The 10,686-nt window shown below is 36.2% G+C and overlaps 1 long non-coding RNA gene across 1 annotated transcript; it reads left to right on the top strand.

Moving 5' to 3' along the window:
* Positions 1-5,323: 5,323 nt before the first annotated feature.
* LOC127756937 (uncharacterized) lies at positions 5,324-10,017 on the top strand. The gene is made up of 3 exons (XR_008013335.1): positions 5,324-5,405; positions 5,567-5,690; positions 9,676-10,017. It is a non-coding gene; the product is annotated as an uncharacterized LOC127756937 (long non-coding RNA).
* The last annotated feature ends 669 nt before the right edge of the window (positions 10,018-10,686 follow it).

The raw sequence follows: 10,686 nt of genomic DNA, 5'->3' as shown, positions 1-10,686 counted from the left end.
TATATTCTCTTCTTTTCTTTACTCTTCGTTTTGCATCTCTTTTCTTCTATTGTGAGGGTAGCCTAGTCATCGAAGGAATTGAAAATATAAGTGTGTCCTACATGTAAGTGACAAATTAAAAAAAAATTAAGAAAAGGTGAGATCCACATGTTAGTGACAATTCTCCTCCTCTTCTTCGTCCATTCTATTTTTTCTCTCCCAGCCACCACCGCCGCGCATGGGCGGAGGGCGGTGGTCTCGTGTCATGGCGATGAAATCCACGGCGGAGCCGTGCTGAAGAGAGGACCAATGTGGTGGAGAGGCAGTGGTGGTGGCGGTAGCAGGATAAGAGGAGAGGAGGCTAAGAGATCCTCAACGGCGCAACAGCAAATGCTTGCTGATCGACGACGCTGGGGCCTGGGGGAGAAGCGAGAGGGGTTAGGCGGAGAGGTCAAGGTGGGACCGTGGGGTAGGTGTACAAATGAAGAGTACAAAATTAAGACTACAAACGAATTAGAAAATTATAGAAAAAAAGTGTAAGGGCTGATCACAAAACCCATATTGAAAGCTATATATATGCACAGTAAAGAGTTGCATCATACTACATTCGTCTTAAAATATAAAAATCTATGATATTTTCTATAACTACGAATCTGTATAGGTTATCTGTCCAGATCCATAAATTTATGATATTTTCTATAATTACGAATCTAGATAAATTATATGTCTAGATTCGTAGTATAAGAAAATCTCCCATCCGATTTAGATTATTATATTTCGGAACAGATGGAGTATATGCGTAGCTAGCTCTATCCTACTCCATCGGTCCCAAAATATAAGCACTTTCAAAATAGTGTCGAATCAAACATTTTTTTTACTTTGGCTATTAATAGAAAATAAAAAAGAAAAACATCAATCATGTAAAATTGATGTTATTAGATTTATCATTCAACAAACTATCATAATATGTAATGTAACTCTTTTCATTTAAAATATCTTACTTTTATAGATACTGTAAGTCAAAATAGCATCTCGAAAACTGTGCGGCCTTGTTTAGTTCGGGAAAATTTTTGGGTTTGGTTATCACATCGAATATATGGACACACATTTGAAGTATTAAACGTAGTCTAATAACAAAACAAATTATAGACCCACCAAGGAACTACGAGTTAAAATATTAAGCCTAATTAATCTGTCGTTAGCAAATGTTTATTGTAGTACCACATTGTTAAAACATGGCACGATTAGGCTTAAAGATTCGTCTCGCAATTTACACACAATCTGTATAATTGGTTTTTTTCTACATTTAATATTTTATTCATGTATCCAAATATTCGATATGATAGTGTGAAAAATTTTATTTTAAAAGCTAAACTAGGCCTATGTCGAAATTTAAAAATATTTATCCGTTCGGACGAAGGGTGTATATGTCATAGTAGTAACTTTTTCACAAGATGACACTGTGTGTTTGGCCTCATCTTTTTACTCCAGTACCCGTAGTTCTGTACAGTAATAAAGAACTACTGTAGTAGTATCACCCAGCACTCAACACAGTGCATTCATTTTCTTCTAGGTGGAGTTTGAGCCTGCTGACATGGTATACTACGTACTCCCTCCGTAAAAAAAAAAGTTAAACTCTAGGTTTTGATGTCCAACTTTAACTATCCGTTTTATATAATTTTTTTTTATAATTCATATTTTTATTATTGTTAAATGATAAAACATGATTAATATTTTATACGTGACTTGTCTTTTTAATTTTTTTTATAATTTTTTCAAATAAAATGGACGGTCAAATATTGGGTACGGAAATCAGGGTTTTTTTTTTTTAATGGAGGGAGAATAGGAGTAGACTGTAGCTGCGTCGTCAAGACTCAAGAGCACAGTTGCACATGACTCTGTGAGATTCTTCCAGGGATGAGATAACCTCTTTTCCTCGGTTTTTGAACATCACAAAACGACAAGATTCCTTGGTCGCTGCAAGAGAGTACGTAGTGGAATTCGTGATAGTGCTGTTCTGTGGTTAAACCCTAAAGCAAGGCCCATAGTGTCTGTTTTCGATATGCTTTTCTAGATGATAATGGAAAATTCCATAAGTAAATCGTCTTTGAATACTGTATGATTCAACTTGTTTTTTTTTTGATTTTCAGTATCTGTTTAGATGTGACAACTTACACTAGGATTTTGATTTTCAGGCTAAACTTTTTTTTCTTAAGGACTTTTGACATTAATTATTCCATCTGAAATTCATGGGTTCAAGTTCAATGTACTAACTTGGAAGATCTAAGATAGTGTTCCAAACGATGTAGGTTATTAGCTTATGATCAATTAAGTACTGGAGTAACTACTATAAACTTTAAATATATTTACTTGAAAAATGCATGAAAGAATCGAGAGGCAGTCCGACGGTCCGACCCTAGGATCACCTTGCAAAACCCTTCGTCCCTTTCTAGCTTCTTGTGCTTACAGGAAGGAAGCGAAGAAGGTATCAGGAGAAGATTAGGAGAAATGAGATAATTAAATTTAAGAATCCTCCTGATCTGATTTTACGTGATGGTCTTTTAACGTGTTCTAGTTTTGAGTACGGCTTTCCAATTTTTTTTTTCCCAAAAACGTAACATCGAATCTTTGGACATATACATGGAACATTAAACATAGATAAAAGGAAAAACTAATTGCACAGTTTACATGAAAATCGTGAGACGAATCTTTTGAGTCTAATTAATCCATGATTAGCCATAAGAGCTACAGTAACCCACATGTACTAATGATAGATTAATTAGGCTTAATAAATTCGTATCGTGGTTTCTAAGTGAGTTATGAAATTAGTTTTTTCATTCGTGTCCAAAATCCCCTTCCGGTATCTGGTCAAACATCCAATGTGACACCCAAAAATTTTCTTTTCGCGAGCTAAACAGGGCCTACGTTGCAATATCAACTATGGCTGTGTTTAGTTGTTTAGGTGTAAAAATTTTTTGCGTATACGGACACACATTTGAAGTATTAAACGTAGTCTAATAACAAAACAAATTACAGATTTCGCCTATAAACTGTGAGACGAATCTATTAACCTAATTAATCCGTCATTAGCAAATGTTTACTGTAGCACCACATTGTTAAATCATGGCGTAATTAGGCTCAAAAGATTCATCTTGCAATTTACATGAAAACTGTGCAATCGTTTTTTTTCCGTCCACATTTAATGCTCCATGTATGTGTCTAAACATTTGATGTGACGGATTTGTTGAAAGTTTGAAGGGAACTAAACACAGCCTTAGGCCCTGTTTAGTTTCCAAAAACATCACATCGAATATTTGAACGTATACATAGAGTATTAAATATAGATAAATTAAAAAAATAATTGTACACTTAGGAGGGAAATCGCGAGACGAATCTTTTGAGCCTAATTAGTTCATGATTAGCCATAAGTGCTATAGTAACCCACATTTGCTAATGACAGATTAATTAGGCTCAAAAGATTCGTCTTGCGATTTCCAGACGAGTTATAAAATTAGTTTTTTCATTCGTGTCCGAAAAACTATTCTGATATCCAGTCAAACGTTTGATGTGACACCCAAATAATTTCTTTTTACGAACTAAACAGGCCATTACAATTGAATTTCACATTTTGTTAGCCTACCGGCCTATAGATGAGTGCTCCCTCCCTCTGGCCTATAAATAAGGAGATGTAACCCCTCTTAAAACAAAGAATCTAGACTCACAGGAGAGTCATATCCTTTTCCCTTCTAGGTTGAGTTTTTTTGGATAGAAGAAAGTTATAATTAATATATGATCGTTTGTCTTATTTAAAATTATTTTATAATTAATATTTTTATTACTATTAAATGATCAAATATAATTAGTCGTTATATGTGTTATTAATTTTTTAAAATAATTTTTATATAAGATGAACGGTTAAACATTGGATTCTTTAGTTAGGGAAAAGAGAAGGGTCTCTTTTTGCTCAGCAAAGTGATGATGAGCTGATGCCAACTGACCTCTGAGTAGTAGACGCGTGGGTGTTGTACTAGCTGTAGGCTATAGCTACTACTACTAGCCCCGTGGGAGTAGGAGTAGGAATAGGAGTAGCAACAGTAAATACTCGCACCAGTCACTTTTTCATCTCGCTTTTACTGTTGCATCACTTTCACTACATCCTGACCCTTTTGCAACATAGTACCCCTGATTGGGATTTTCACCTTTTTCATCCTTTTAGAAAACTTATTATACAAATAGACCCTTAAAAAACTTAAGGCCCCTTTAATTTGGAGAAAAAACATAGGAATTTTGAAAATTTTCAATCCTATAGAAAAATTCCTATAAGTGCATTTGAATCAAAAGATTGAATTTTATCCGATTCTTTGAAACTCCTATTGTATGGACAATTCTACGGAGAGTTTGGAGAAAACTTAGCAAGAGTTCAAAGCTCTTAGAAATTTTCCTTTGAGTATATCTCTCTATTTTGTTTCATATTTTTTCCTACTGTTCAATCAAACAGTCATTTCTATGTTTTTCATGTGTTTTACAATTCTCTATTTTACACTTCAATTCCTATTAGAATCTTGTGTTTTTTCTATTCCTTTGTTTTTTCATTCCCGCGATTCAAATGGGCCCTTATTCTAATAATGGATCCTTTTCGTGGGGCCAATGTTATTGGCGCCGTGGTTCAACATGATATCGTCAATAACGTTAGCGTCATCCCCTTCGCCTATCGTGGAAGACAAGTAACTAATGTGAAGAGGGACTATTTATAGAATAACTTTAGTCACTAATGCAAAAACTAACGGCGTGTTTAGTTCGTGAAAAGAAAATTTTTTTGTGTCACATCGGACATTTGACCAGATGTCGGAAGAGGTTTTCGGGCACGATTGAAAAAACTAATTTCATAACTCGCCTGGAAACCGCGAGATGAATTTATTAAGACTAATTAATCTGTCATTAGTACATGTGGTTACTGTAGCACTTATGGCTAATCATGGACTAATTAGGCTCAAAAGATTCGTCTCTCGATTTCCTTGCAAACTGTGTAATTATTTTTTATTTATATTTAATGCTCCATGCATGTATCCAAAGATTCGATGTGACGTTTTTGGGCAAAAATTTTTTGAACTAGACAAGACCTAAGTCATGTTAGACCACATCGTCAATAACCTTAGTGAAGCGAAAAAGATAACACTCCTAAAATAAGTTTTTTAGGGTCTATTTATAGAATAATATTTTTCAAAAGGATCCAACTGTGAAAAAATCCAGCTACTCCTGCAGCTGCAGTGCAGAACCAATGAATGGGAGTTGGGAGAGGGTCACAGGGGGGAGGCAGGCGCTCACATACATAAAGATGAGTAGAATCCTTTTGAAAACCTCAGCTTCTTTCTCCTCGCTGTGGCTCACGGAGCAGCGGAGGTCCGGAGCAAGCGAGGCTCGTACTGGTAGGAGTAATCTACCATAATGTCTTCTAGTCTAGTAGTAGTTCTACTTAACTACACACATATCACTCTCTGATCACAATATAATGTGTTGATCCACACGCACCGATCGACACAAACTGATCTAATACTAGTATAGTGTTTTTGTTTGTTGTTTTGTTCAGAGACCAACAACACAAGTTGTCGATCGTCGCCAGGAGCAAGCAGGCGGTGGATCGAGAGAGGCAGGCAGGCAGCAGCAGCGAATCGGATCGGAGAGGACGTTCGATCGCCATGGCAGCACACACAGTGAGTTTGCATACATAGGATGTATAGTGTTGTAGTATTTCTTAGCTAGCTAACTCCAGATGTGATGTTGGATTTCTCTCTCCATCGGAAACTCACTTGCTAGCTAGAGTAGCATTTTAATTGTTTTCTCTGTGTTTCCTATGTGTGATGCAATACTATTCATTCATTCATTCGTTCATGCTCTCTAGTACGAAATCATACAGTATGTATGTATGTATGATCGATCTTGGGCTTTTCTTTCTTTCGTTCGTTCTTTCTTTCTGTGACTGGGTTTTGTGATTTTCATTTCATTATTACTAGCAAGTAGAGAGTCGTGCATTCGCACCACTATATTCTCTCACATGTTAAATGTCAAGTTCTTAATGAACAAAGTTTATAGGAAGTGCAGTTACAGTTTTTTTCTGTAATAAACAATATTTTCGTGAAAAAATAATTAACATGCCTAGCGTGTAAATTTATCGTAAATATTTATATTAGCATATGTTCTCAACTCTATATATATTATTAGCATGTATTATATTTTAATTATTAATTAGTCCAAGTAATTTTTAACATTTATTTTAAAGCTTTAATTTCTGAACATTTGAAGAACCTTGTTCTGTACCGTTGAAACCACGCTTCAAAAAGCATTAGTTTCTTTTAATATTTTTTTCGAGCTTAACTCTAGATTTTGTTTATGTATTCCCTTTTCTAATCGGAGGTACACATCGTGTTTTTATTACTCCATGTTTTCTTCCGATCCTTCCATTGGAAGTGTCATGAATCTTCTCCTGCCCTCTACATTTCTAACTGTCCTTTCCAAATCCATTTAGAGTGATTTTAGTTTTCCTTTCATCACAGATTATTTTCCAGCACTTTCTTTTTACAACCATTACCAACATAGATATATTATCATAAATTATTTTTGTTTTCTTAGTTCATTTTTCTATGGTTTACCAGTATTAGCTCAAACGATTAATAATATATCCTGATTAGTGGGTTTATTTTGCAATATACACTTGTTAACTTTGAGGAAAAAAAAGTTATGGATATTTCTATAAAATAGATAGTTTCATGTATGAGTAATAGAATAGATAGTTCCACATGTGAGTAACATAATAGTAGAAACCATATGTCCTAAAATAACTATATCTTAGAATGTCGATTTCTATTCGTCATTTTGCATTAAAATTGCACGGAAAAAACTTTGGACTACCTTTTTAATTTATGCAAATATTCCCAACGATCCTAGCACTTTTCTGTAACTAATCATTTCTATAAATCTAGTTTTCCTGTTTATCGTTTTCATTTAGTTATATGTATTGCTTACTTTTTTTTATTATACACATATAGTACTGTATTTATCCAAAAAAGAATCAGTGATTGTAATGTAATCCTTGCTACGATTTGTTTTTGCATTTAAACATATGATATTATCATCATGATGTTACTTTGTTCGATTTTCATCTAACATTTAGCCGATTCTTTTCATTATGAAAGGTTCAAACTCATATTTTTTTTCCATCTTCTCTATCTTGCCTTTTTAATTACTTCATTTTCTTTCTTTTTCTATATTAAAATGCATGACAAATTCTCTTTGGAAGTCTCTAGAATCTAGCTATAATGTTTAAAGTTTGGAAGCCTATGGAATATAGATAGAATGTTTAAAGCTTGTTTTTCTTGGAATTTTTTTTATCATATGTTCTCCTAATTTATCTTAAATTTTAGCCATGCCAAGTGGCCCAATCACTTGCATCTTCCATGCCAGCTTTAGAAGGATAGACGTGGCTCAATTGAAAAGCGAATAAACATTCTACGTTCATTATATATATATGTATATACATATATGTATGTATACATATGTATGTATATGTATACATATATATGTATACATATATATATATATATATATATATATATATATATATAGATATGTACGATATATATATATATCTATATATATATATATATATATATATATATATATATAGATATATATATATATATCTATATATATATATATATATAATATATATATATATAGATATATATATATATATATGGATATACTATACTACAGATGGGGTGCGTTGTATTACAACACAACCCACCCCACCCCACCCCTCACGCCCGCCCCCCCTCCCACCCCCACCCCAACCCTGTCGCACCCACCCACCTACCTGTCCCCCACAATTGGAGTAATTGTTTTACTGCTCGAACAAACGACCGTATGTATGTGAATCATATGTGATAGTAATACGGTTACTAAAGAAAAACACGTATTAGATATGTTGGTCCAAGACCCATCCAACAGAAACGAACCACCACCCATTCAGTTTTCCCCATTTTTCGGATCTGGAGAGAGGTGATGGGCTGATGGCTGCGGTGCTCAGGGGAGCAGTTGATTGGCCACGATGGCGGCTTGGTGAAGCCGCTCAGCGACGGCAGCAACGGCAGCCCTGGCTAGGAGCGGCGGCGGCCCTGGCTAGAAACGTCAAGGCGGTGGCCCTGGTTCGAAGGAGCAGCTTAGCTGCGGAGGCGGCCGCCAACTTCGTGGCTCGAGCTGGAGGCAAGGTTCCGCGCAATTTGATTCGATTCGATTTGATTTTCTTTTGTGTGTGTTCATTGATGGTAACAACGACGGTAGCATTTTCTTGCAGCGGCGTCGATGGAAGCCAGCTCCACGATGATGGGTGACCGCTGTTCTCCGCCCACGGTCTCCACCGGGATCCCTTCAGACGCCACCACCCTCCCCGCCAACCCTTGCCGACCTACTCCACCCAAGCCACCGTGACGCCGCTCCACCGGCTTCACTGGCGTTCAGCTCTCCACCGCCGACCCCGTCACTCTGCGACCCCCTCGCCATCTTCGACACGGTGGCCGCCTCCCGCTCCTTAGGATCCCCGAGTCACCACCGCCCTTGATGTCCGCCTTGGCCATGGACCATTGAGGAGGACTGAATTCTGCATTGGTCATTTGTCTTTGTTTTAATCTTTCACATGCTCGTTGTTTTTCAGGGATGAATACAGTGGATCATTGTGGTAGGCCTGCTCCTAGACTGTTGTCTTCATGATGCATTCAACACCTCGTTCCTTGCTCCGATCTTAATTTTAACTTTAGTACTAAATTCGTCTATGCAACGTTCAGGAAATTGGAACAAGACCAGGTGAGCTTCTGTGTACCATTATGAGATTGAGGCCCTAATGATTGCGAGTGGTGGTGGCCATATACAATTTCTTTTTTGGATTGCTACTTATAGTCCTGCGGCCTGGATGTTGTTTTTGCGATGCATTAATCACCTAATTTTCATACTCATATGAATTTTTATGTGGCCAGACATGAATTTGTGTGTGCAGTATTGTTAGAAATCTGCTCACATCTGAATTTTCATTTGTTCAGTTATAAGGAGTTGGCGCCCTTGCTGTAGAACAACACCTGCAACATGCACATACTCTGTTGTTTCTCCGCATCGGCTGTTTTTGCCAATGAGGCGGGGATGGCAACCTCCACATCTGCCGCTGCCTGACTACCTAACTACTATATCTGCATGTTTTTTTTGGAATACTTAGATAATTAACTAGTGAATGCTCTGAATTTTACTTGATGCGAGAACTTGCGTTGGAGGCATAGCTTGATGGCACTGCGGTTCACAATGCTCTGCTTTAAATGTTCATGTTCTGAACTTTTTGGGTTGAGCAGATTAGTTAGAGTGGATTGCTCCAAATAGGTTAGCTGAATTTTGTTCTACTGCAGGAATGCTCTGAAAAAATTTTGTAGACTTGATATTTGGATTAAACCCGTTATTTTCAAGTTTGTATATTTCTATGCCTCATTGATATGCTTAAATATGACACCCCTCACTTATAACTGTTGGCTAACAATAGGCATAATAAAGTGAGGTTCTTATGAAGCATTTTATTTCTTCTTTAGATAATTGTATCTCACTTAGAGTCATTTATGAGTGTAAATCACTTAGATGATTTAATCTTTTTTTGCAAATATCCAGGTGGCCATGGGATGCCTCCCTAGATGATGGGCGTGGGTGCTGGATATCTGTTGATGGGGAGGCCTAGAGAATCTGCAGCACTTTATCAGCTTGATTCGATATGTGGCGCCGGAGTCGTCCTACTCGCGGGATTCGGGCAAGGGTCGACCCACATCGTTAGGCCTGATCTACATTGTTGGTGTTGTTGTAATCTTTTATTTGTTTTTGTGTATTCTACCAATATATCGCATTGTGTATGTTGATTAGATAGTTGTTGTAATACTAAATCTTGTTCAAACATTTCTCGGATGTTCATACATCTTTTACTCAAGCAGTCTGGGACTAAGAGCAATCAATTTACTCATTTACTCAAGGAAGGTGGGTCAAGAAAAACATAAAATAATTTATTTACTAAGATAAGACTAGGGTAATTTTTGTTGCTAAATCAAAAGTTTATACTTCTAACTTGAGAATAATTTCTTTACTGATAGAAGGTTGGAGCAATCAAACCTTAAGTAACTATGTTACTAATTAAAGTTTACTGGTAGTTTTATCTTTCAGTAAAACAATTACTAAAAAGTCAAACTTTATGGTACAATAAAACCGCAAGTAACTTTGTTACTAATTGAATATACAGATAATGATAGTAACTGAGTTACTCAATCACTCCTATCATTTCTCCACGTGGTGTTCCTGCGACCCAGAGTGGTTTTGTGTGGGGGCTTTTACATGAATATTAAATTGTTAACTTATCATTAATAACGGTAAGGAACTCTTCGTAAAATTGTTACTCACAAGCATACCGGAATGGTTACCACACAAGCACTTAAGTAAATAAATTACTAAGATGACTACCATTCAGTAAATAACATACTAATATTTTTACCTGTCAAAAAAAAGGTGCGGTATGGATTCATCATCCAATTTTCATGAATAATAAATATGTTACTGATAGTGTATTGTACTACTGATAAGGCCTTAGTAATCATTTTACTATACATGATTTTGAAAAGGTGCGGGTGAAGAGTGTTC

The sequence above is a fragment of the Oryza glaberrima genome, chromosome 12, assembly GCF_000147395.1.
Source record: "Oryza glaberrima chromosome 12, OglaRS2, whole genome shotgun sequence".
NCBI classification, from domain to species: Eukaryota; Viridiplantae; Streptophyta; class Magnoliopsida; order Poales; family Poaceae; genus Oryza; species Oryza glaberrima.
The sequence above is the reverse complement of the archived record's forward strand: the minus strand, read 5'-3'. Positions and strand labels throughout refer to the sequence as shown.